Raw genomic sequence first — 23626 nt, 5'->3', positions numbered from 1 at the left:
ATATAAACGACCAGAAATCTTATCCTATCCTTTCTTACTTCCCTGTATTAGCCAACTACTTATGCTGAAAATGATGGCAGAAGGAAAGGAAAAGATGGCAACCCATAATTCCTTTTCCTTTCAATTCTTTCTTACTCATCAGTAAGCCAAGGTAGAATGTGCACATATAAAAATTTTGATTTTTTCCCCAAAAAGTGAAAAAAAAAAGAAGTTAATTTTGTGCACTGTTTCCACTGTTCCTATAAGAACAAAATACATATGTATGCATGAGCTATGAAATATAAATTGAGTAGTTCCAGTGATTCTGCAAACATGTTAAATGTTCATATATTTGCATTTTAAAAACATGTTGTGCAATATAATGATGAGTGGAAAAATTCATGCTCACAATTTTAATTTTGCTTTTACTTAGAATGACATTAAAAAGCAAATAAAGAAGCACCAAAACAAACTAAGAAAGACTGCACAAGAAAGAAAAAAAGAGCTTTATATTTTAGTATCTTTAACAACATTTTTCCTCCTGAACAGGGTCTCCACATTTTAATTTTGCACTGAGCCCCAGGGTTTATGTAGCCAGCCCTGACTATATTCATCTGAGAGGAGAAATAGTTGTCTTATTACTTTTCACTGACTTACTGTTCCATTCATTTGACAAGCATTCGGCATTGGCTATGTATGAAGAATGTGCTAGGGGCTGGGAATATGGTAATGAACAAAGTAGGCATGGTCTCTACCCCACTGGACCTTGCAGTCTATTTTTCTTACTTGAAATATGTCTATGCTTGGTATTTTAATGTCCTCTAACTCAGGAGGCATTTTTCCTATTGGGTCTAAATTAGTGCAGTTTAGCTTCCTGTTATTTTCCATCACAAAGCCTTCTTATTCGTGTGCCTGAACCCCTTCTGCAAACCCAAGTTTATCACCATAGTAAATCAGCAACCACAGGGAGTCTGGGATCTGGGATGAGAACCTAGTGAGAAAGTACAGGCTGGCTGTCCAGGTGCCTGGATTGCACCATAACCCTTACCTCTGGCTAAATCTGTGCCTTATCGGCACCTGTCCTGACATCCCCGCCTAAAAAATGGTCTCACCTCTAGCGAGTTTAGAGTGATGTAACCATTAAAGAGCTGCACAGCTTTAGAAGCTTCTTAGCGGAGAGTCCAAATACACTTTCTAAATGTCAGCATTTGTTGTGTCACACAAAAATACCCAGAGTTGACTTCCAAAGTGAGTGCAGTGTGGTTCCCAGACAGGAGGGTGTGTGGGGAGGGGAAAGGAAGGCAGAGAAGCCTGGTGAGCTCAGGCGTCCCGCACCACTGTGGGGAGCGGCTCTCCGGGGCCACGTTCTGGCTGTTCTTTTGCAGCTCAGGGCCTGTGCTGAGAGGGCGCAGGTGACCTGGTCAGCAAGGCCAGAAGTCACTCCACAATTCTAGGGTTACAAGTTCAATCGCATACAGTAGCTCTTTTAATATGGTTAAACAAGTCATGTCTGGTCACTGGTCACAGCCCTAGTCATCATTGCCAATCTTTCTCCCCTTAATGTAGATGAAGTTCTTAGGGAGGGACCGATATGCTATCCTGAGGGAGGGTGATAAGCTCAGAGCACTTATCCTCCCCGACAGGGGAAGGGGCTGCAGAAAACAGTGCTCTGGAGTCAAAATGAGAATCAAACGATCAGGGACCCAGACCCAGACTTCCCACTAATTAGCTTAGGTGCCCTCGGCAAGTCACTTACCTTTCTAGGTCTCGGTGTCCCCATCTGTTCAATAAGAGTTGAATATGAATATTTCATATATCAACTAAATTTCCAACATGATTTTTTAAAAACCCTAACCCTTTGTCTATTGTCTTCTCCAATCAATTCTTTCCAAAAACATGCCACTGATCAGAGTCAGGGTCTCTTTTGTTCTTGATTCTTTACTGCATGCCATGGTGCCTAGCACACAGTAGGTGCTCAAAACATATTTATTAGACTAATGTTTCTTCGGACAATCTCTGTGAATGGATGTTGCTTCCTATTATCTCTTCCTGGAGAAAAAAGGCAGAAATCTGTGGTCGCATAATAAGAGGGGAAAGGCATTCTAATAGTTGATGACACAGAATACATTAAAGCAGTGCTCAGTCACCATACATTAAGTCTTTTTAATGTAGCTTTTAAACAGCTTTTCTTATTAGCCAAATGAAATACAGTAATCCTTTAACTCTCCAGTGTCAGATTATCAGCTATTTCAAGTAAGTGTTAACATTTCTGTCACTGGCAAAAGTGAATTATGTTTTCCTTCCCAAGCTTGCATCAACATGCCCAACAAGCAGGCTGCACACGCCTCTCTAATAGGACAGTGTGAGGTGCCATTGCTTGGTGATTATGAAGCAGCTCGACATCTGGGGAAGGGGACATGTCAGCCCTCAGCAGCCCAAGCAGGGCCAGGCAGCCTTTGCAGGATGAGTGAATGAATGAATAGGGGTGTCATCCTGGGTGACTAACAGGGCACCTATATCCTCTCTGGCTTTGTTCTATAAATAGCCTACACAGAAAATTCTAGATGTCATTAGCCTTCATGTGTTTCTGTGTCAGGGACGCTAACAATACAGGGGAGACCAGTTTCTCTATGAGCAAATTCCCATTCTTTAGAAATCTAGAAAGTCTTTCTGCCAGGAAAATTCAGTTGGGGAGCACAAAGTTCTCATGTTGCAAACCAATTGATCTTGGTGTATCAGGGAGAGATCAAACTGAGAGGAAAATTGCAAAAAAAAATAAAAATGTGAACTTCTTAGCAGGTGTTAAAAACAAAACCACAGTTGCTTATGCTAAGTTCCACATCATCAATTTGAGACTGAATTACAGAAATGGAATCTTACACTAGTTCCATCAGTTAGTGAGGTAATCCGCCTGATTGACGCCCTGCCATCTCCTGCAGAAACCAATCCACACTGAGGGGGGCGGGGGAATGTCTGGTAAACTTCCTTGTTCCTGCTCCCTTCTCCTGTAAATGTCTTTCATTTTGTACAGCTCCTCAGAACACCTTTCTATCTGTTGGATTGGATGCTGTGTGACTCATGAAGCCAATAATATCTTTAAAATGTACTCAGTTGAATTTTACTTTCCAGCTAACAGGTGACTGTGCTCTGACCCTGGGGCATGATCGTCGTCACCTCCCTTCTCACGCTGAGTCTCAGCTGGCCCTCCCCCGGCCCCCACCCCCACTCCCGCCACCCAGTGAGACATGCTGCTGCACCACACCAGGTCCTCCACTGCTTAGAATGATCTCCCCATCTGTCTGCCTGGGGGACATCCACTTGTCCCCATAACAATGCTCAAATGTAGCATCTTCCATGCTTCCTGGCACTTGGTACCTACCTTTACCAGCACTTCCAAGCCTTGTTCTATTTCTTTGTATATAACTTGGTCTTTTCCATTAAATGGTGAGTTTCTTGAGGCCAGAAACTATATTTTACTTTTTGAATTTCAAGTGCTTTGGCATATGTTAGAAGCCTGATGAATGTCTGCCGAACCAATGATAACAATCACTACTACTTATAGTATCTCAATAATTTACACTACAACAGTGGAACATATTATTACTTTGATTTTAAAGTAAATGATTTTAATGATGGGATATAGGGTCAGGGATTTTAGATAACTTGCTGAAAATAACAAGCCAGAATTAGAATAACCTAAATTCAAAACCAGTGCCTCGGACTCCAAAACCTCAGCTCCTTGTGTCGCTCAATGCCCTGCCTCCTAATAACTAAGATTTTTCAAACGGCTGTGTCATATGTGAATTTTCATTAAATCGTAACAACTGCCTTATAAAAACTGCCTTATCTTCCTTTCATAGGTGAGGAAACAGAAGCTCAGAGGGTTAAGTAAAGCCCCTAAAGTACAGAGCAGTGTTGTAAGCACAAACCAGCTCAAACTGGTCCTCCTCTGTTTCTAAATAAGACCCAGAACCAAAGTTTAAACCTTGGATACATCACTCAGGAGTAACACTGTGAACACTTACCTGCTCCCCACAATGGAACCAAAGGAGCAGGACATGATGCAACCTGAGAACTAGAACCCTTTCTGAAGTGAAGGGTCCATGTTCTGGGAAGATCCAGTGCTGAAACTCCTTAAAACCCCACCACCCTGGATTGGGAGATAGAACTGAGCTCGGCTTCCTGTCTCCTTGCCAGCCAAACTCACAAATAAAAGTCCTTTCTTTTCTCAAAAGCTGGTATGGTATTGGCTTCTAGTTGTGTCGGGCAGCAAGCCATGGCTCGGTAATAATGTCACATCTAAACCCAGGTCTTCTGACTTCCAAATCCAGGTTATTACAAAGGAATCACGGGAAGGAATTGTGAAGGGATGAGCTGCAGCAGGTGAAGGAGCCCAGGTACCACGCTCAGTCCCTCAGCTTCCACAGGGAGCACTGTTGAAGGTCAGTGATGAAGTTGCCCCAGTCCCTGCCTGCACTGAGCAAAGACTGTCCTGGAAGGCTGCCCTCTGTCTGTTTCTCCTAGGTCAGTGTCCTACTAAACACCCAGGGCACTTCAACTTTAGCAGGTAACTACATGCACCCCACCCCACCCCAATTTGATCAGTGACACCAGCTCTTTTCACAGCAAAAATAATCAAGCTTAAAGCCAAAGATTTAACTTTGCTTCTCTGTCTTTCCCTCCCTCCCTCCCTTCCTTCTTTACTTTCTCCTGACCCTGTAACGTGTACTGCGATATGCCAGGAACCATCCCTCATTCTAAGGATATGGAATTCCCTGTCTCCCTGGGTCAGCACCCTCCAAAGGCACATGAGTGTTTTCTGAAAAGACCTTGAAACCTCTCCCTAATCTTGTAGGACCTTCTTCCCCGGTCAGCAGGGTAGTGTGTTCCTTCCCTGAACATTACTCAATGAACCCACGCTGGGTGCCCAGGCACTCATGCAAATAGTGGGTCTTCTGCCTACGCTAACCTCTAGGTGAGGTTCGCCCTCCTTGGTGACCACAAGGAGCAGGAGGGAAGTAGTGGCCACTGATAAACAAAAGCCACCTCAAGTCAAGGCTCCTCCATACAGAGGCGGCCTGAGCAAATACCAATTTTAAAAATAATTCAAGCTGAAACCGGTTTGGCTCAATGGATAGAGCATCGGCCTGTGGACTGAAAGGTCCCGGGTTTGATTCCGGTCAAGGGCATGTACCTGGGTTGCGGGCACATCCCCAGTAGGAGATGTGCAGGAGGCAGCTGGTCGATGTTTCTCTCTCATCGATGTTTCTAACTCTCTATCTCTCTCCATTCCTCTCTGTAAAAAATCAATACAATATATTTAAAAAAATAATAATTCAAGACTGTCCTCCTTGTCATTTTATTCTTTATTCACTGCACAAACCAGATTCTTCTCCAGTCTCTCCTCTAAATTGGACTTAACCCTGCATCCTTAATTTCTGTTTAGTGTTTTTATGAAAGGCTTTTCTCATTAAGACTTTACAGATGTACGAGAATCATTACTCCCATCACTCCATGTATCTGGGGCTGCTCCTTTTTTGGATACCAGTTCTGCTCTTTGCCTTCCTCACTCTTGTGGTCCCAGTGATCTACACCCTGCTGCCTACTCCTCATTCCTTGTCTTTTTGTACCCACTGCTCCCCATTAATTCACTTAGCACTTCATATTTACAGGAATTAAATTAATACATTTTCCCCATCAACAACAGGGATTTACCACTCATTGATCAATCTGAAGGAACAGCAATAGTCTTAATACCATTAGTATTGCTAATAAAATTATTATTATTTATAATGTTCTTATCATGGGCTAAGCCTTGTGCTAAGTGCTTTATGTGTATTATCTTAATTACTTCTCACAATAATCCTATGTGGTATGAATGATTTTTATTATTTTCATTCTGAAAATGAGGCCCAATCCCAATAAGTTTGGGTAACATCCAAATTTACATCAGTTATAATTATTTATGCCTGTCTTCAACTCTAGGTCCTTATGACTCAAAATCCATGTTATTTACCAGTTCCTTCTAGCTTGACCCCTAAATTTACTCTCCTAGAGAACTGAACAATGGTTAAAACACTTGAGTTATGAGCAGCAAGCATTTACCTCAATTTTAGAGATGTTTCCATTTTCCAGATTCTCAAATCTTTGTGCCTTTGTGGCCTACCTTCTTGGGAAGGGGAAAGGTCAGTGCTCAGAATTTTTATTCCTGTTAAGTAAAGCCATCCTTGTGTTATTCAAGAATTTAAAAAGGTACTCTTATCTATAATAATTGAGAAAGATTCCAGCTGAATCAAAGGTATATTTTGTCTCGGAAAGAGAGGGATATAGCGGAGAGAGTTGGAGTTAGAAGACCTGGATCCATTTCTCAACTCTGCCACTAAGAAGTTCTGTGATCTTGACCTTTCTGACCTCAATTTACTCATCTTTAGAAGAAGGGTATGTTACACATATCCCAGGAAATCCGTGAGGATGAAATGAGACCACGCATGGGAAAGCATTGGCATATAGCAGATACTCATATTGTTGAGGTCTGAATCTGAATTTTTTTTAATTCCCTGGGATATCCATGAAGAGCAAGTTAAATCTTAAATCATATCCCAATCTCTTTACATGCTTTTCCTTTAGTGTCATAAGTTAATACATTTATCAGCATTCTTTTTATCCCTGTGTTTATATTACATGTATATCACAAGGTGTGCGGTAAAAAAGAATTATCTTTCCCATCCTAGTCCTTTGGGTCATCTCCTTCCATTAACCTCCATTTGAAAAAACTGGAAGCTAAATGTGAATGGAAAACACAAAGTTCACCAAACTAAAACTCAGGTCAATGTTTGGGAACCAAAATCTTGCTTTATCAATACCTACAGAAAATTTCTGGGATATTCACAGCGGTTCTCTGCTTGCTACATCACAACAATGCATGCAACCCTCTGACCTTTTGATCAATTGCTTGTCTATTATCTAACATCTTCTGCTAAGCGAAGAGAAGGGTGTCCCTAAGAGTAGTTATTAATTATTAACATGTATTACTAATATATTGCATTACTTTTTCACTGGAGTGCTATATCCAAAAACCATAGTCAAGTTTTAAAAATTGCAGTCAGTTTGAATAGGGTGATTTGAATATGCATGGCACTTTTCTACAAATAATTGTAATCTGGATCAGTTTATCCCATGGACCCTCTGGCCAATTTCCAGGGAAGAGAAAAGCCTGTAGCGACGATTTGATATTTTTGTTCATTCTTTTTTTCCTGGAAACAGCAACCATATTTTGCTGGGAGATCTACCTGAGCTCAACTGATGTGAATGAAGTAAGTTGATTCCTCCTCTACCCCCAGGATATATGACCCAGGCCTAGCCAATCAGAGAGCAGCACCCTCTGGTTCAGGGATGGCATGTGACCCAATCAGAATCAATTAGAACGAATCCCAAGACTTTTTCCTCTGGGCTTGTTTTATCATGTAAAAATGCATGTGTGTTTGCGGGGAGAGAGAGAGGGGAAGTAGGTGGGACACAGTTTATGTGGGTCCAGGTTAACAGATTTGAGAAGGAGGCATATTTTCCATTAAGTGCATGATTCCTGGACATTAAAGCCATGAAGAATTAGTTCCAGAAAGATCTTTGTTCTTTTATGGAGGACTTCACTTTGTGCTAGGCACTGTGCTAAGCACTTTATATGAATGATGTCATTTAATTCTCATAATTACTCCATGAGGTAGAGTGTGTTATTATTACTCACATTTTGCACATTAGGCAACCCATCTAAAGTCACCAAGATAGGAATTGCTAGAGACAGGATTTGAACCTAGGTCTGTCCTTCTCTAGCTCCTAACCCTTACTCTCCAGAAATGGGTTGCATCAATCTAATTGACAGTTCACAAAGGGCTCTTAAATTCCCCACGATGTGGATTTCTTACATCAAGTTTATGTTGATAAGGAGGAAATATTTGTCATTTTATTCTCCATAATTGAAATAGTTTGATCATTGTACTTTCACAATGGACATTTTGAAGAGACAGATATGCAGATTAAAGCCTGTATTCCTTTTCCTAACCTAAATGGTTTGTACATATGGAATTTAAGCTATGGTGACCTCTCAATAGTCACAGGAAGCCTAATATTATAGGTTGTACTTTCCTTAATTGATAAAAAACAAAAAGCTTTATATTACAAAGATAATTAGAAATTACCCTGAGATGTGACTTTGAATTTAGGAACATAGAACTTTTTAAAAAGTGATGGATAATTTCTTGTGGCATAAATGAACCTATGAAATATGCATTTCTCCTTTCCCCATCTTGCTTCGACTCATTTGGTATTTCAGTTTGTGTAATAGTTAAAACTCCTGGCAGAGCAGGGGTAGTAATTGCAAACAGCTGTAAAATACTACTCATCTTGCTGATCAAAATGACTTCCTGCTAAATAAACCATGAAAAAAGCTTTTCCACCCACAGAGAAGTGAAGTGTAAATGATATGTAGACTCCACCATGAAGAGATCAACAGATTGCAGTTCTCTATAACTATGGTTTTATGTAGTTACAGTCACTTTCAAAAATGGCTTAGAAACTCAGCTATGTTTGGGGAAAAAGAACTTCAGTAATAGCATTAACATGGCAGTAGGAATCCTAAGAAGTTCTTGATGTTTCAAAGCTTTTAGGAAAGCTGTCTTGCTTCTTTTCTTAGAATCACCAACTCCATGAAAATAACTTGCAGTGTGGCCTTATGTAAGCTTCATTTGGACAACGCTTTGTCTAGCTTAGCCTTCTAGACATTGTATCCAAGAAACAGTCACCAATCTGGAAACTTTATGAACCCCATAGCTCAGAGATTTTTATGAAGGCTTCATCACACAGTCATGATCAATTGATCAACTCCATCTCCAGCCCCTCTCCCCCTCCCACAGTTTGGGGATAGTAGACTGAATTCCAAGCTTCTAATCAGGTTTGGTCTTTCTGGTGACCAGGACCCATCCTGAAACTATCAGAAATCACACTGAGAGTCATCTCATTAGAACAGAGGATACTCCTGTCACCCAGGGAATTCCAAGAAATTTAGGGGCTCTGTGTCAGGAACCAAGATCAAACACTAGCTCTCTTCCGGTCCCTGGCGCTTCTGGAGCCGCGGGCTTCTGTGCAGAGATGGCCAAGTCCAAGAACCACACCACGCACAACCAGTCGCGAAAATGGCACAGAAACGGCATCAAGAAACCCCGGTCACAAAGATACGAATCTCTTAAGGGGGTAGACCCCAAGTTCCTAAGGAACATGCGCTTTGCCAAGAAGCACAACAAGAAGGGCCTGAAGAAGATGCAGGCCAACAACGCCAAGGCCATAAGCGCACGTGCTGAGGCCATCAAGGCCCTGGTCAAGCCCAAGGAGCCCAGGCCCAATATCCCAAAGGGCTGCAGCCGCAAACCCAGTCGACTTGCCTACATCGCTCACCCCAAGCTTGGGAAACGTGCTCGTGCCCGCATTGCCAAGGGGCTCAGGCTCTGCCGGCCAAAGGCCAAGGCCAAGGTGGAAACCAAGCCCCAGGCTGCGGGTGCGGCTGCGGCTCAGGCCCCCAAAGGGGCTCAGGCTCCCGCTCCCAAAGGTGCCCAGCCCCCCACGACGGCTCCACAGTAAAGGCCTCCGTCTGCCGACGTGAGGACAGAAGGACTGGTGGGCCCCCTGGGCTGCGGTCTGTGTGGCGCTGGTGTCCTCCTGTGCTGTTTGTACAAATAAACCTGCGGCAGGATCAAAAAAAAAAAGATCAAACACTAAATATTAGGACAAAAAAAAAATGCTTTTAGCACCTTTATCACTTAGGAAATTATGAAGATTTTAGTAGTTCTGGCCAGGAACTGAGGACAAGGACCAAAATATATATTTCTTATTATATCAAAATATCAACTGTGGTTGCCTGAGTTCAGGTTAAGGGGATGTGACTGAGTTTGGGTGGTGTCCACTTCTTTCCGGTCTAAGGAATAGGACATAGGGGAGCCAGGTGCACACTCTCTTAGTGACTCTCTCTACAAGCCTCTAACTCAGGGGTCCTCAAACTACGGCCCGCGGGCCACATGCAAATACAAATATTGTATTTGTTCCTGTTTTGTTTTTTTACTTCAAAATAAGATATGTGCAGTGTGCGTAGGAATTTGTTCATAGTTTTTTTTTTAAACTATAGTCTGGCCCTCCAACGGTCTGAGGGACAGTGAACTGGCTCCCTGTTTAAAAAGTTTGAGGACCCCTGCTCTAACTTCTTGCTAGGGCTGCAGGTACCCACTGAGTACAGCTGGGGTCTCAGAGGAAGGGTTAATTTCCCCTCCTTCTTTACAATAGATACCCCAGTTTGTAAAGGAGGTCACCCTCCTCTAGAAGGCCACATGCTTCAGGAGAATTAGGTTCCTACTCCATGCCTATCCCCAGAAGATGAATCATGACTTGTCTAAGACATTCCAAATCTGGGTGGGAACAGTCTTTGTTGTGTGGGACTACTCCATATATTTACACTGGTTTAGCCTCTCTGCACCTCACCCAGTAAAGACCAGTACCCTTTCCAATCATTATCACAGCAATAAAAAAGACATCTCCACACATTTCTAACATTGCGGTCTTGTTTCTCTCACCAATGGGCAGTTTGGCATAAACCTGTGACTTAAGGGGAGCATTGCTGGTCAACATTTTTCTCTCTGATTGATAAAAAACAAACAAACAACAACAACACACACACACAGAAAAAAAAGAGAGAGAGAAAGAGAGAAAGAAAGAAAGAGAGAGAGAGAGAGAGAGAGAGAGAGAAAGGAAGGAAGGAAGGAAGGAAGGAAGGAAGGAAGGAAGGAAGGAAGGAAGGAAGGAAGGAAGGAAAGAAGGAAGGAAGAAGAAAACTGCCCCTTCTCTTTCTCTGAACATTATCATGCCTGGATTCAATGCCTGGGTCCCATGCCGGAAATCCTGCAGCCACCTCTGGTCACAGAGGAGATAGTCTGAAGGGGAAGGGGAAACACACAGAAGGTGGAGGGACTAAAAGGTGGAAGAACCATGGTGTTGATGATGCCACTGGGTTACTAAATAACCAACTCCGGATGTTCCTGCCTTGGAACTTCTGTGACATCATAGATGTTTCTTATGGTTTAATTCAAATGAGTTGGAGTCTTCTCTTACTTTTAGTCAAAGGCCTAGTCAAGCCCTTGTTCTGGCTGCTGGGGCTGGGGCAAGGCTGTGGAAAGCTCTTTCATGACCTGGAGAAGAAGAGAAGAGGGGAGCCAGGGAGCCTGAAGCCCTTCTCGTGAGGAGGAGGATGGAGGATAGAGTGCATGACAGCCCATTGGCCCAGCACTGGTGATAGAAGGAGCTCCCACTGGCAGTGCCTCAGCCTTTCTGCTATCTTTAAGAAAATCAGGACAGAGAAAATGAAAAAGAAGAAAGAGCTGCTGGCCTCTGAGCTCTTGACAACTTCTATCTCCTCTTTTGAAATATTAAAGAGCACCCAGCTAGCAGTGAAGAGAGCGGGCCCCAGCTGCTGCCTGCCTCTAACTTCCTGGGCAACCTCAGGCCAGGCACCCCAGTGACCACTCTGCGTGTCCTCCTTTGTAAACTTTGATGCTCAAACCAGAGAGTGGCCTCTAAGTTTCCTCCCAACTGTCCTACCTCGGAAGCCAGGAAACCCACTGGTGTTGGCAGGACAGGCTACCTAATGCAAAAAGGAAATGTGAGGCCCCTTATTCAAAAGTTACTGAGAATTTCAAGATGCAACAGCAGTAAGCCAAGGCCCTTTTGAGCTCAGGGCCTCTCTGACTGCGCCGGTCTCACACTTAGGAAGCCAGCCCAGGTGTCAGCTTCGCACTCTGGAGCAGGTGTGTCACTCAGGGGAAAGGGAGAGAGCACATGTTCTGCTGGTGGCAGCTGTGAGGGAGAGGATGACAGAGGGGCTCAATACAAAGATGACCCTTTCCCGATCTCCTCTCCAGCTCTCAGTCATGAAGGGACTGCCCTGGGTTTCTGAAACCCCAGCAAAGTCTGGGGGTGTCACATTGCACAACAGCTTGTGTCAGGAAGCTCAGCACACTCCCTGCTAAAGATGGTCAAGAAACAGGTGGGGGACTGCTGTTCCCTTCTGCTGAAGTCCCAGCCACTTGGGCTCAGCATGACCTCAGCGTGACCTAACCTTGAACAGACTGCATTGTTGATGACCAGAAACATTGCACTTGGGCACTTGGCTCATCTTCTCAAGTCCCAGCACTCACCGAGAATGCTCTTAATCGTGTACACACCCCAAGTGCCAATGAGGATCACTGACCAGCCGTGCCTCAGTGCTTGGGGGGTGGAAGGGACCTCCTTGAAAGCCCCATTTGCCACCACCATGTGCTCCCTATCAGAGGGATCAGCTTGAGTAATTTTCTGACACATGGCAGGTTGTTGTCAGCAGACTAGTCAAATCCACATTCGATGTTTCCCATAATGAGTTTTTGGTGTCAGGTGACAGTAAAGAATGACAGTGGCGAGGAAACACCTCTGGTGAGCCACTTTCCGATAGCCGGAGGATGCAGCTTTCAAGTCACTGCCAGTGCTACACGTAAAGAAACCAGGTGACTTTGTGAAAGAGAAAACACAGGGCTCAAGGCCAGGGGAGCAAGGACTATTGAATGGCCAAAGGTAAGTCATTTGTCCTGCCATTTTCCCATTGAAAGATAAAATACCAGCTTCGTGGGGATGCCGTGGCCATAGAATGAGGGTACAGACAAAATGTACATTTAAAAACAAAATTACTCTGCAACTGTTGGTATAACCAGGGTTTCTTAAGACCCCATAAGCTTCATGGATCCAATAAAATATGTCATAATGTTAATAATAATAATAACCTTGAGAGCTAGCCCCTAGGATAGAAATTGCTAGAATTCCAATCCCCCAAATCCCTAGTGATGCTATGCATTTATCTATAGAATCTATAAAGGGCAACACAGACAAATTAGCAGTCACATCAAAATTTGGAGAAGAAGGAAAAAAAAAACAGGAAAAGAGGTTTAAGAGATTTGCCCCACCAATCTCTTAGTAATTTTTGTGCTCATTATCAGTAAGCTGTGTTTTTCTTGTAAAAGAACTACTTGGGCCTGCAGTGACTTGAGATAATTAAGAATGCATTTACATTTTATGGAGCTACTAATGCCCTCAGTCACTCAAGGATCTTGCATTAATTGCTCATGGCACTTTCCCCGATCAGTGAATATTAAAATATTTAACCTGTGGTCAGGCAGTAACCTCTTGAGGCACTGAGGCACTGAGGCACTCAGTGATATTACAGAGTCAAACAGGGGGAAAAATAACTACCCTCCAAATTCCACTTTGGCAAGTTTTTTTTCTTCTTTTCTAATTGCTTGAAGGATCTCATTAAAATTTCCAAGTTCAAACAGGAATTGGAAGGGCCACAGAGTAGCCTGGGAAAGGGTGGCTTTTGGAAATCATTGGCCTTTTACAAAACGAAGATGAGAAGGTGACCAGCTGACCTCTGAGGTCCCTTCCAGCTCTAGCATCTATGTAGTGTACAGCGATTAGGACATGTGGTTGCCCAATGTCCTGGTCCTCAGAGGCACCTGGAGTTCAAAGATTCAGACCTTCCTTAGTGCCATGGAATTGTGCCTGTAGCTCACCTGGAAAGAGACGTGTCCTGCCACAGGTAGCTACTGCAGGCTGTGTTTTCCAACAGCAGCAATGGAACCTCCTTTTGCAAATCTAGCCAGCCATCCTGCAAACTGACATATGACCTGGGGAATGAGATGGGTTGAGATGTAAGCCCACTGCTGCACTGCCACCCCTCTTATTTGGGCAAGTGCACATAAATAATTGAGCAAAATAAATTGCAGCCCAGCACAGTCCGCACAGCATCAGGCAATCAAAACCATCTGGGACTGGGTATGTGAAGAAGGGAGTATAAAAACACAGTGTTTAGGGGTCTGATCTTCCAGTGGTTCTAATTTTCAAAGTCAGAAGAGATGAGTCCCCTCGGAGACTGGACACTGCTTAGAAAGACATCTGAACTAGGCAATAAAATAATATGAAAATACCAAAAAATAAAAATAAGGAAGAGAAATAGACATGTAACTTCATCACGGGACTCCTGTGGTATCTCGCAACACTGTGCTTCATGAACCCCAAAGAAAGCAAAAAAAAAAAAAAAAAAAAAATCCCAGCTAGTGTTATAAATCCCGGTCAGCTGAATTATTTCACATGTTGCAGCCTGACTTAAGTTATTCATCACAGAGGCTAGCAGCTCCCTGATGCATCCTTCCATGTCACTGGACAGGGTAGAAATAATAAATTGGCCATTGTGAGACACTCCGAGCTTCGTGGGGTTGAGCAGAGCGTATTTTATATTCTTCTCTTGGAACTGCCTCTTGTTGGTAGTAAATGGTTGCCAGCACTGCTGTTTCTCAATAGACAAGTCCTAGAAGTAAAGATAATTCAATTTTCATTCACTCTTAGGTCTCCTGCTACCCATGTTCTTCCTGGACACAGACAAGGCTGTACCTGTCTTCCCGGCCTGAAGCCCGAGGTAGCACTGGCATGGTGTCCCCGTTGCCAGGAAATGTCATAAGCCGCTCTGCAAAGTCTCTCCCCCAGTGGATCCAGTGAGCACAAATTGTCTAGTGGTGATTTTAGCTGGCTCTTCCTCCTTAGCTCATTTCCCCCCAAGAACAAAGATACCGAGGTGCTGATTCAGCAGCAGTTCCTGAAAGACAATCTAGTTTAGTTTAAATTTTTAAAGGTTTGCATTGCATTTAAAAATATAATAACAACGGTGGCACCGCTGTTAGACTGAAATTATAGGACTAGTTTGACACTGTTGGAGTGGCAACCTCTTTGGAAGGCATGTTATTAAGGACCATTAAAATGTTCATACCTTTCTGAAGCAATAAGCTCACCTGTGAAAATATATTCTAAGGGTATTATTCAACAGTAAAAAACAAGGGAGGCACATGTCCATGCTTCTTCCTGTAAAAACAATAAGATGAAACTTATTTACCCAATTTTTCATACAGATGGTTATGTAAAAACATGGAACAAAGGGTCCCCTATAATTTAATGGATAAAAGTTTAGAGAATAGACTATACAATGTGACTATGAAAAAAATTGTAGATGTATGGAGGGATGAATTTGATACATGCAAAAATTGTTAGGATGATGGGATTATGTGTAATTTTCCTACATTAAATTTGTAGAAAATATTGCTTTCATATTTAAAAAAAATCTTAAAGATACCAATTTATCCTATATCAGTGTTTAGTGATCCCCCTGACACTGGGTCTGGATGACTCAGTCGGCTCTAAAGTCTTGAACAAGATGGGTGAGGAAGGCTACCTTTTCCATTGTTGTACAACAGCCAGGCATAGGTCTTTCATCACATGGTTGGTTTTTTTGTTTTGGACATGTTGCTTTCACTCTTTCATTATCCTCTGCACTATTTACAAAAGCTAAGGGATATGATTTGGTGTTTCCATAGTATTGTTCCTTCATGTCATGGGATTTTTTTTTATTGAGTTTTTTAAGAACCACCATCATCCTTTAACAAAGACAAGAGCTTGAATTATGGAAAACTTTCAGTCAAGAATTCAAGCCACACAGTGGAATACTACACTGCAGTAAAAAAGAAGGAACTCTTACCATTTGCAACAGCATAGATAGACCTGGAGAGCATTATGCTAAGTGAAATAAGCCAGTCGGAGAAAGAAAAATATCATATGATCGCACTCATTTGTGGAATATAATAAACAACATAAACTGATGAACAAAAATAGAGCCAAAGGGAAAAAATATTCTAGAATATAATAGAAGCAATCCTGTTATTGGCAGATTTTTAATATTTCCTACAACTTTTGTGATATCATACTATATTAGTACAGTTTGGGTAATATTATACTTAAAATCCTTTTATTCTTGAAATATTAATGTTTATTGCATGTAATATTGTTATATGTAAGATCATTTTTCTTGAACAATTGGTGTTTATTGCATATAATATTATCATATTTAAAATCGTTTTTCTTAAGATGTTAATGTTTATTGCATGTAACATTATTATATTTATAAGATCATTTTTTTGAAATATTAAGGTTTACTGCATGTAACATTATTATATTTTAAATTATTTTTCTTGAAATAAAAAATAACTAAGAAAAAAATAAATAATTGCTGTTTAAAAAAAAGAATTCAAGCCACAACACACCTCAAATCACTCAAGTCAGATTCCCCTCATCAAGTACCGTCACTGGGCAATATAAAATGTAAACCACATATCCCCACATAGCAAATATTGCGGGTGGCCATGGCACTGGCAGTTGGAAGGATGAATAAATGCAATTAAGAAACCAGGCAGTGAAGTAAACATGCCATGGATCTTACAAAAGACCAGCCACATTGTGTTTATTTTAATATTGTTTAATGGTAACACCTAATAAAGAGAGCATCATGATTTAGTGTGAACTAAATTTTCAGTCATAATGAATGCTACAAACTTAACCTCCCAAGTTTAAATAGGCTACAACATCTTGGGGAAAATGCAAGAAAAATTATTTGATAAAGGTAACGGTTTTTCACACCTGAAAATAATGTTTTTCTTCCAGCCTATCTTGATCAACAGTCGGCAGCAACACATTGCAAATATAATCTCAAGACCTTGTGGCATGTACTTGTCACTACATGCATAACTTACTATGGACAGAGGATCACGGAGATTTTGAACATAATTTCCCACACGACAGGAGATTAAATAGACCACATTGGAAGAAGGCAAGAAGAAGCTAGGTCTCTAGGGTACAAAAAAGTAAACTTCAGCCAGTTCTGGAAGGAGAGGAACAGCAGGAAATATGCTTTCAGATGGGCTACTTTCTCAATAGTTCCTGCTTTTAAGAACTCTAGGGAAAGAATGAGTTACGAGGTAAAAATTCAATAGAAAAAGGGCCTTCCCTGGAAAGATTTGAGTGGCAGGAAATCGGCATCTCTTCATTCATGTCTTACTTTCTCCCCTCTCTTTGTGATGTCCCCTTTCTCCGGGTATCCCCTGCCCCAGAAGCCCTTGCCTATCACCCCATCAGAACCTGCTCTTGAGACTGCATTCCTGACACCCGCCATGAGATGTTAAGTCAGTGCTCTACCTCTCAATGTGTATTAAAATATTAAACTTTCCTTCAGTGCTGTGTTGCCTGATGAAGGAATATCAAACATCAATAAATAAGTAGAGAAGACACTGGGGTACAGGAAAACTTTTCAGTGTCTCAGTAACCATTCTACCCAGCATCCTACAGCAGGACCTTGGACCTGCAGTGCCTAGTTTCCTTACTTGTGAAAACAAAGTAATAGTATCTAACTCACAGGAGTATTGTGATGATTAGATAAGTTCATCCATGGAAAGCTGTACAGCAGTGCCTGACCCACAGTAAGCATTCAATATGTATCATTATTATCACCATTATTTGCTATGAAAACCTTTCAGGGATAAATCATTCACATGAGAACATCATCAGTTAAAAAATATACATGAATGAAAGCAGGTATGGAACTGATTTATGATGCAAAGTGGCATAGTCATTAAGGGCACAGGTTTTGAAGGTCAACCACTGCACTCAAAACCTGGTGTCACCACGTGGCCACTGTGGGACACTGGGCCTCTGATTTCTAACCGGAAAATGGGAAAACAATATCCGTTACACAGAGTTGAAGTGAAGACTAAGCCAACTAAGAAAGGCAAAATACTGAACAGTGCCCAACACAAAATAAACACCCCATAAATGTCAGCAGGAAGAAAAAAAGTGTTCTCTTCAGCCAAAATTTTACCTTCTGAGATTGTTCTAAGAAGGGGTGAATGCTTGAGTATCCTACAGTTTTTGGAGCTGAGGACTACAAATAACCTCTAAGAAGTGAACCTGTGAAGAAAGTAGATAGCAGAGTCAGCTGGTCTCTGGACTAAAGAACATGCCATAGAAGTGGAGACCCAAAGGACTTCCCAACACCCCAGTCAGAATTAGGCAGACTTGCCTGTCAGTCCTTGGCTGAGCAGAACTGCAGGCTGCTTCTAATGGGGAGAATGAGCTTGTGCACCCTGGATAGAGTGTACTCTGAAAGCAAAGCCAACAGAGGCCGAGTTTCACCAGCTCAACTACTTCTCCCAAACACACTCCTCAGGTTAAGTCACTCCACTTCCCAAGGGGAAGACTGAATATGTTTGTGGTGAGAGACTGAAAGAGTTCCTTCCTATTTTCCTCTCGTGGACAGAGGTGTAAAAATATCATGTCCTCTGTGGAAACTTGCAGACTACTGAAGTTTCCCCCAGCACTTGGCCTTGACTAATATATCTGTATGTTTCTATAGCCACATGTTCTACATGGAGAAACAAAGTAGGAATATTCTCCACAGTAAGATGATAGGCACATTACAAATATGAATATTATTTACCTTCTTTGTGATAGTTTGTCTTCAAAATGACCACCAACAATCTCTCCCCTCTGTAAATGTACATGCCACTCCCCCATCGGGTGTTGGAGTTTGTTCCTCCTCCTAGCTGAATCTGGGCTAGCAGTGACTGCTTTGACTGGAAGGATACAGCTGAAGTGACACTGCATTGACCTCTAGGCAAGGTCAAAAGATACAGCACAACTGTTGCCTGACTCTCTTAGAGAAGCCAACTTCCTTGTAAGACTCTGGCTTCTCTGAAACATCCATGCTGTGAGGAAAATCAAGTTAGTGAGAGAGAGAGAGAGAGAGAGAGAGAGAGAGAGAGAGAGAGAGAGAGAGAGGTACCCAGCCAGCCTCTAGCTGTTCAATCCATCCCAACTGACATGTGGGTGTGAAGACTCTATCTTAGATATCCAACTCAGTCAGATCTTCAGATGACTTCAGCCCTAACTGCAAACCTGTGAGAAATTCCAAGTGAAAACCACCCAGCTGAACCCAATCAACTCACAGAAGTATGAGAACTAAGATCTAGTAAGTAATTTTAAGAGACTAAGTTTTAGGGTGTTACTTATGCAGTAATTGATAACTAAATACTTTAATAGAGTGCACCAAGTTTTTCACTAAACCTGCTTTTTAAAAATCTCACTCAAATGACACTTAAATAACTGAGACTAATTTTTATTCAAGGAACTGTAACATTAAAGATTGATGATGCTTAGCATTTGTTTTGGTGTTATCTGAACAAAACAGCCAAATTCGTCTCTATAATCTTCATGAAAAATTGAGCCTTAATCCTCAATTAAAATGCTTTTTTTAAAAAAAAATGAAATTGGGTTTCTTCTACAAGGCTAACTGTCACATTTCTAATGCAAATAATAGATTTTTTAACAGAGGGAATGCATATTTACCAGAAAACTAATTGCCTATTATTTGATGCCAATTAAGATTGTAATTGCTTCTTCAGTATCACCAGATCATTTACAGTTCCAGGAAGTTCAAGAATGTTTGGTTACATTTATTTAACTTGTGTAAACTCTTCTGCGGTTTGTTATTTCCAGAGGAAAATGTAGTTTAAAACCAGAAATGTTTCTGATCTAATTTTTGGTATGTAGATCTTAAGTCTAGATAAATTAGTTAGAGGAGTAATATAAATGAGTCCATACTCACAAGCTTGATGTTCAAAGGAATTTAGACAACCAAAGATATAAGCAGGTGTTAATTTACTTAGTTTTTCTTGCCTATGATGAGGCCAACCACATGTTTTCCTGCTAGAGTTATTTTTCTAAAGGCCAAATATATTCTGTCTACAAGACTGTTCTTATTTCTCTGGCCTTGGAAACCAAGGTACCTGGGGGTTGCAAGCTTTCATCTCCTTTGCACTTGGGGTTAGCCTCTTTATTTCTCTGAGGTTCTGTTTACCCTCATGGGGGGTGGGGGGAGGGACATGAAGGACGTGTGGGATTTAGGAATTAGGCACATGAACTCATTCATGTAAAAGTGACCAGTTTGAACTCTGAGTTTTATAGCAAATGATCTATATATATAAAAGGCTAATATGCAAAGTGTCCCCTTGGGAGTTTGATCAGGAGTTCAATCGCTCACTATGATGGGTGCTGACCACCAGGGGGTGGTGCAGAATGAAGAAAAGGCCCCGATTGGCCCTGATCACCGGCCAGACCTAGGGACTCTACCCATGCATGAATTTCATGCACCGGGTCTCTAGTATATACATAAGAGTACATGAAGAGGATAACTCTCCAATTCCTGGAAGCCCAGGCCACTTGGTTGAGCACTTTGAACACCACTGGAAGCTGCTTATTTTAACTTTCTTAGAGAACAAGTAAATTGTTGTATTGGTGTAACTGCTACCCAAGAGAACCTTGCCAGGATCAGCTCTGTGTTCAGAGCTGATGTTGGTGTTTCTGTCCCAGAGGGCATTTCTACTATTTTAAACCATTCTACCTCCAATCCTACCATTCCAGGTCATCTCAACCCACTATCCAGCCAATCCTGTCTCAGTTATAATAGCAGGTGAAGTGATGTATATCAGAGCTTCCCCACTTTGGACATTATAAACAAGAAACGTGTACTCTTTTTGCATTCTATTATGGATATGTTATTGAATTTCAGGATAAAAAGACAATGAGCATTGATATAGCAACTGACATATCAGCATTTGGTGAGAGCCCATGAGTTTCTGTCATTGGTCCTGAAGCTTTGAGCTTGATTGGTTTCCCTAGGCCTGAGACATTTGGGACTGCTTCCAGGATTCTCCTAGGAATTCAGAACCACCGGAAGGAAAAGGTGAAGCCATGGGTAAGGGAGGGGAAGGAATTGGGTTGAATATAGAGAAGGAAATATAGACAGGGCTGTTGAAGAGATATTTCTAAAAAATTGATCTCCAAAGATACCAAAAGAAAGACTTTTATATTGACACTAGTGGCCCAGTGCATGAAATTCATGCACAGTAAAAGGGGATTAATTAGAGGAAATATTTTAATATTGCTATTTGCCCTTTCTCTATAATAGAAGTGTCAGAGATGAAAGAATTAGTAAAGCCCAGTTGGCATGGCTCAATGGTCGAGCATCGACCTATGAGCCAGGAGGTATGGGTCGATTCCTGATCAGGGCACATGCCCAGGTTGTGGGCTCTATCCCCAGTGGGGGATGTTCAAGAGGCAGCCAATCAATGATTCTCTCTCATCATTGATGTTTCTATCTCTCTCTCCCTCTCCCTTCCTCTCTGAAATCAATAAAAATATATATTTTTTAAAAAAGAATTAGTAAAATGTATATGAAAATCTTCCTCCTGTCAGAGTCTGGGGTGTGCTGCAGGACCCAGAGTCAAGTCCCTTCCCAACTGCTGTGCCTCAAAATCGCATGAGACCCAAACCCAGCTGGCTCCACCCCCATTGGGCTAGATCCAGACCTGGCTGGCCCCACCCCACAAGCAGGGGGCATGGCCTCAGGTCCCACAGCCCGGTACTGGGGTGAGGGGCACACCTGAGGTCCCCCGTCAAGCCCCTCTGGGCAGGGGGAGTGGCCTGAAGTCCCTCAGCCTGGCGCTGGGGCGGGGGGTACAGCCTGAGGTCCCCCATCAAGCCCCACCTGGTTGGGGGCGCAGCCTCAGGTCCCTACTGATTGCTCGTTAAGGCTCATTATGGGAACTCAGCCTTTGCTGTGGGCACAGCTATCTTGTGTTACAGAATCCCTGCCTCTGTTGTGGGCGCAGCCATCTTGACTGTTACGGTGTGATGGTCAATTTGCATATCCCCTCTTTATTAGATAAGATGTTTGAATTACCATTATTACCAAAAATAGAACATAATTATAGACTTAGAGAATTTAGAATTTTAAAAATCTGTGCTCTAAGGGATTCTAAGTTTAACAAATATTGACATAAACACACAAGTTCCTGCAGGAAAGCAAACATGACCCAGGTAGATATGATATCAGTGGTAGAGGAAGCCCAAAGCCATCATAGTTTTCTTTGCTTTTATTGTCTGTTGATGGGAAGTTTGTGATTTTTCACCCATTAACAAAATCAATACAGCTGACTTAGATTTCATAATTTAAATGACTGATTTATACACTTCAGAAATGCAATCCTATTTCCTGCAGTTCTACATTTTTCTTGTTTGGAAACTTGCAGGGAGACATAACTCAACCTTGTCCCAATACTTTGTGAATGTTGTTGTCTCTAATGATTTTCCTCCAATTTCTCTGAGGAGCCATCATAACATCTAGACTTTACTTTGTATTGAATTTAAGCAGATGGAACTCAAAAGGCATAACAAAGCATAAAGTAGTTAGAAATTTGAAATTCTATAAAAACTTGTGGTGGATCATTTAAATGGGAACCTATTATGATTGTCACCTAGAATAACAATTGAGTACCATGCTGACACGGATAGTACAATGAGCCTTTGGCAATTGTGGGTTTAACATTCATGGTTTTGAATGGTCTTAAATGACCCTGAAAGCCCATAACATGTAGTAATTTGTAATTTTGCTGAGGCATGAATCTGAACTACCTGCCCTGGGAGGCAGGAGTGAGTCCTTTAACTAGATACTGTGACTTTATTCTCTACTTGTTTACTTAAAGAAGATTTATGGATTTGGGGATTTTCAAAGGTCTCAGGGACTTTTTCACAAACATTCTCTTATCTAATACAATGCTTTAAAAAAAAAAAGTAGTGAAGTTACCAGTAAAGGGACAAATACATAGAAAAGAAATAAGATAACTTCAGTGCAGAACACTGAAATGTTGTGACATCTCAATGAATATTTATTTTATTGATTTCCTATTAACTGGAATAATGTATGTTAAGCATCTAACACAATGTGTGACACATGGTGGGGTGTTCTTTGTGTGCTATTATTCCCTTTACTTTGCGTCATATCTGTTATCAAAACATTTATATGATAGGTTCTACTTATGGAGAACTTCCTTTTAGATTAGCTAAAGGGAGAAAATATCAGATGCTATCACTGTTTTTGTTTGTTTGTTTTTTGAGGACTTGAACAATGTTTAGTACAAAATCTGCTTACAACAAGGAATCTCTGTGCTATAAAATGCACACTTGATTTAGCAGTCTATATTTATTTGTAGCGACAGAGCCATTGTTTATACATTCTCTTAATCTGCAGCCTCACAGTGTGACAGGATTAGGAATGTTGGCCCATATGCAGATGTTGGAGGGTGTAGCAAAATTGAGACACTTCAATAAATTTGCTTTTGAAGATTAGAAATGAGGGCTTGATATACCCATTTGGCTTTTCTCGGTGTCTGAACACAGGACCCCAGTAATCCTTTTGATGGAAATCTCATTATCTTCTGTTTCAGTTCACATTATATTTATACATGTATCGTGTCTGCTTAACAATTAAATAAGGCTTGTTTTTCATTAAAATGGTATTTGTAAAGTGAGTGAATATTTCAATAAGTGACAATGAAATAACTTTTCTCATAGATTCAGTAATTTACATATTTTGTAGATAATTCAAATGAAAGATGATCCAAAATGCAGCCATCATTGTTCTAAAGCTCGGGAAGCTGGCTGTGGTTTGTTGCATCCTTGTAACATATTGTCATAATGAGAGGCAGCTAAGATTTTATCTTGGTGTTTGGACATTTTAGGGTGGAGATAGCATTTTTAACAACACCTACCTGGGTTTCTAAAGTACTATGCAGTCATAGGAGTGACAAACAATGGAAAT

The 23626-nt window shown here is 41.5% G+C and overlaps 1 pseudogene; it reads left to right on the top strand.

Moving 5' to 3' along the window:
* Nucleotides 1–9078: 9078 nt before the first annotated feature.
* LOC139001892 (large ribosomal subunit protein eL29 pseudogene) lies at nt 9079–9673 on the top strand (annotated as a pseudogene).
* The last annotated feature ends 13953 nt before the right edge of the window (nt 9674–23626 follow it).

Source organism: Myotis yumanensis, unplaced genomic scaffold (genome assembly GCF_028538775.1).
Source record: "Myotis yumanensis isolate MYYU_CA2020_CCGP unplaced genomic scaffold, mMyoYum1.0.hap1 SCAF_2, whole genome shotgun sequence".
Taxonomy (NCBI): domain Eukaryota; kingdom Metazoa; phylum Chordata; class Mammalia; order Chiroptera; family Vespertilionidae; genus Myotis; species Myotis yumanensis.
Note: the sequence above shows the minus strand (reverse complement) of the source record. Positions and strands in the feature narration are given on the sequence as shown.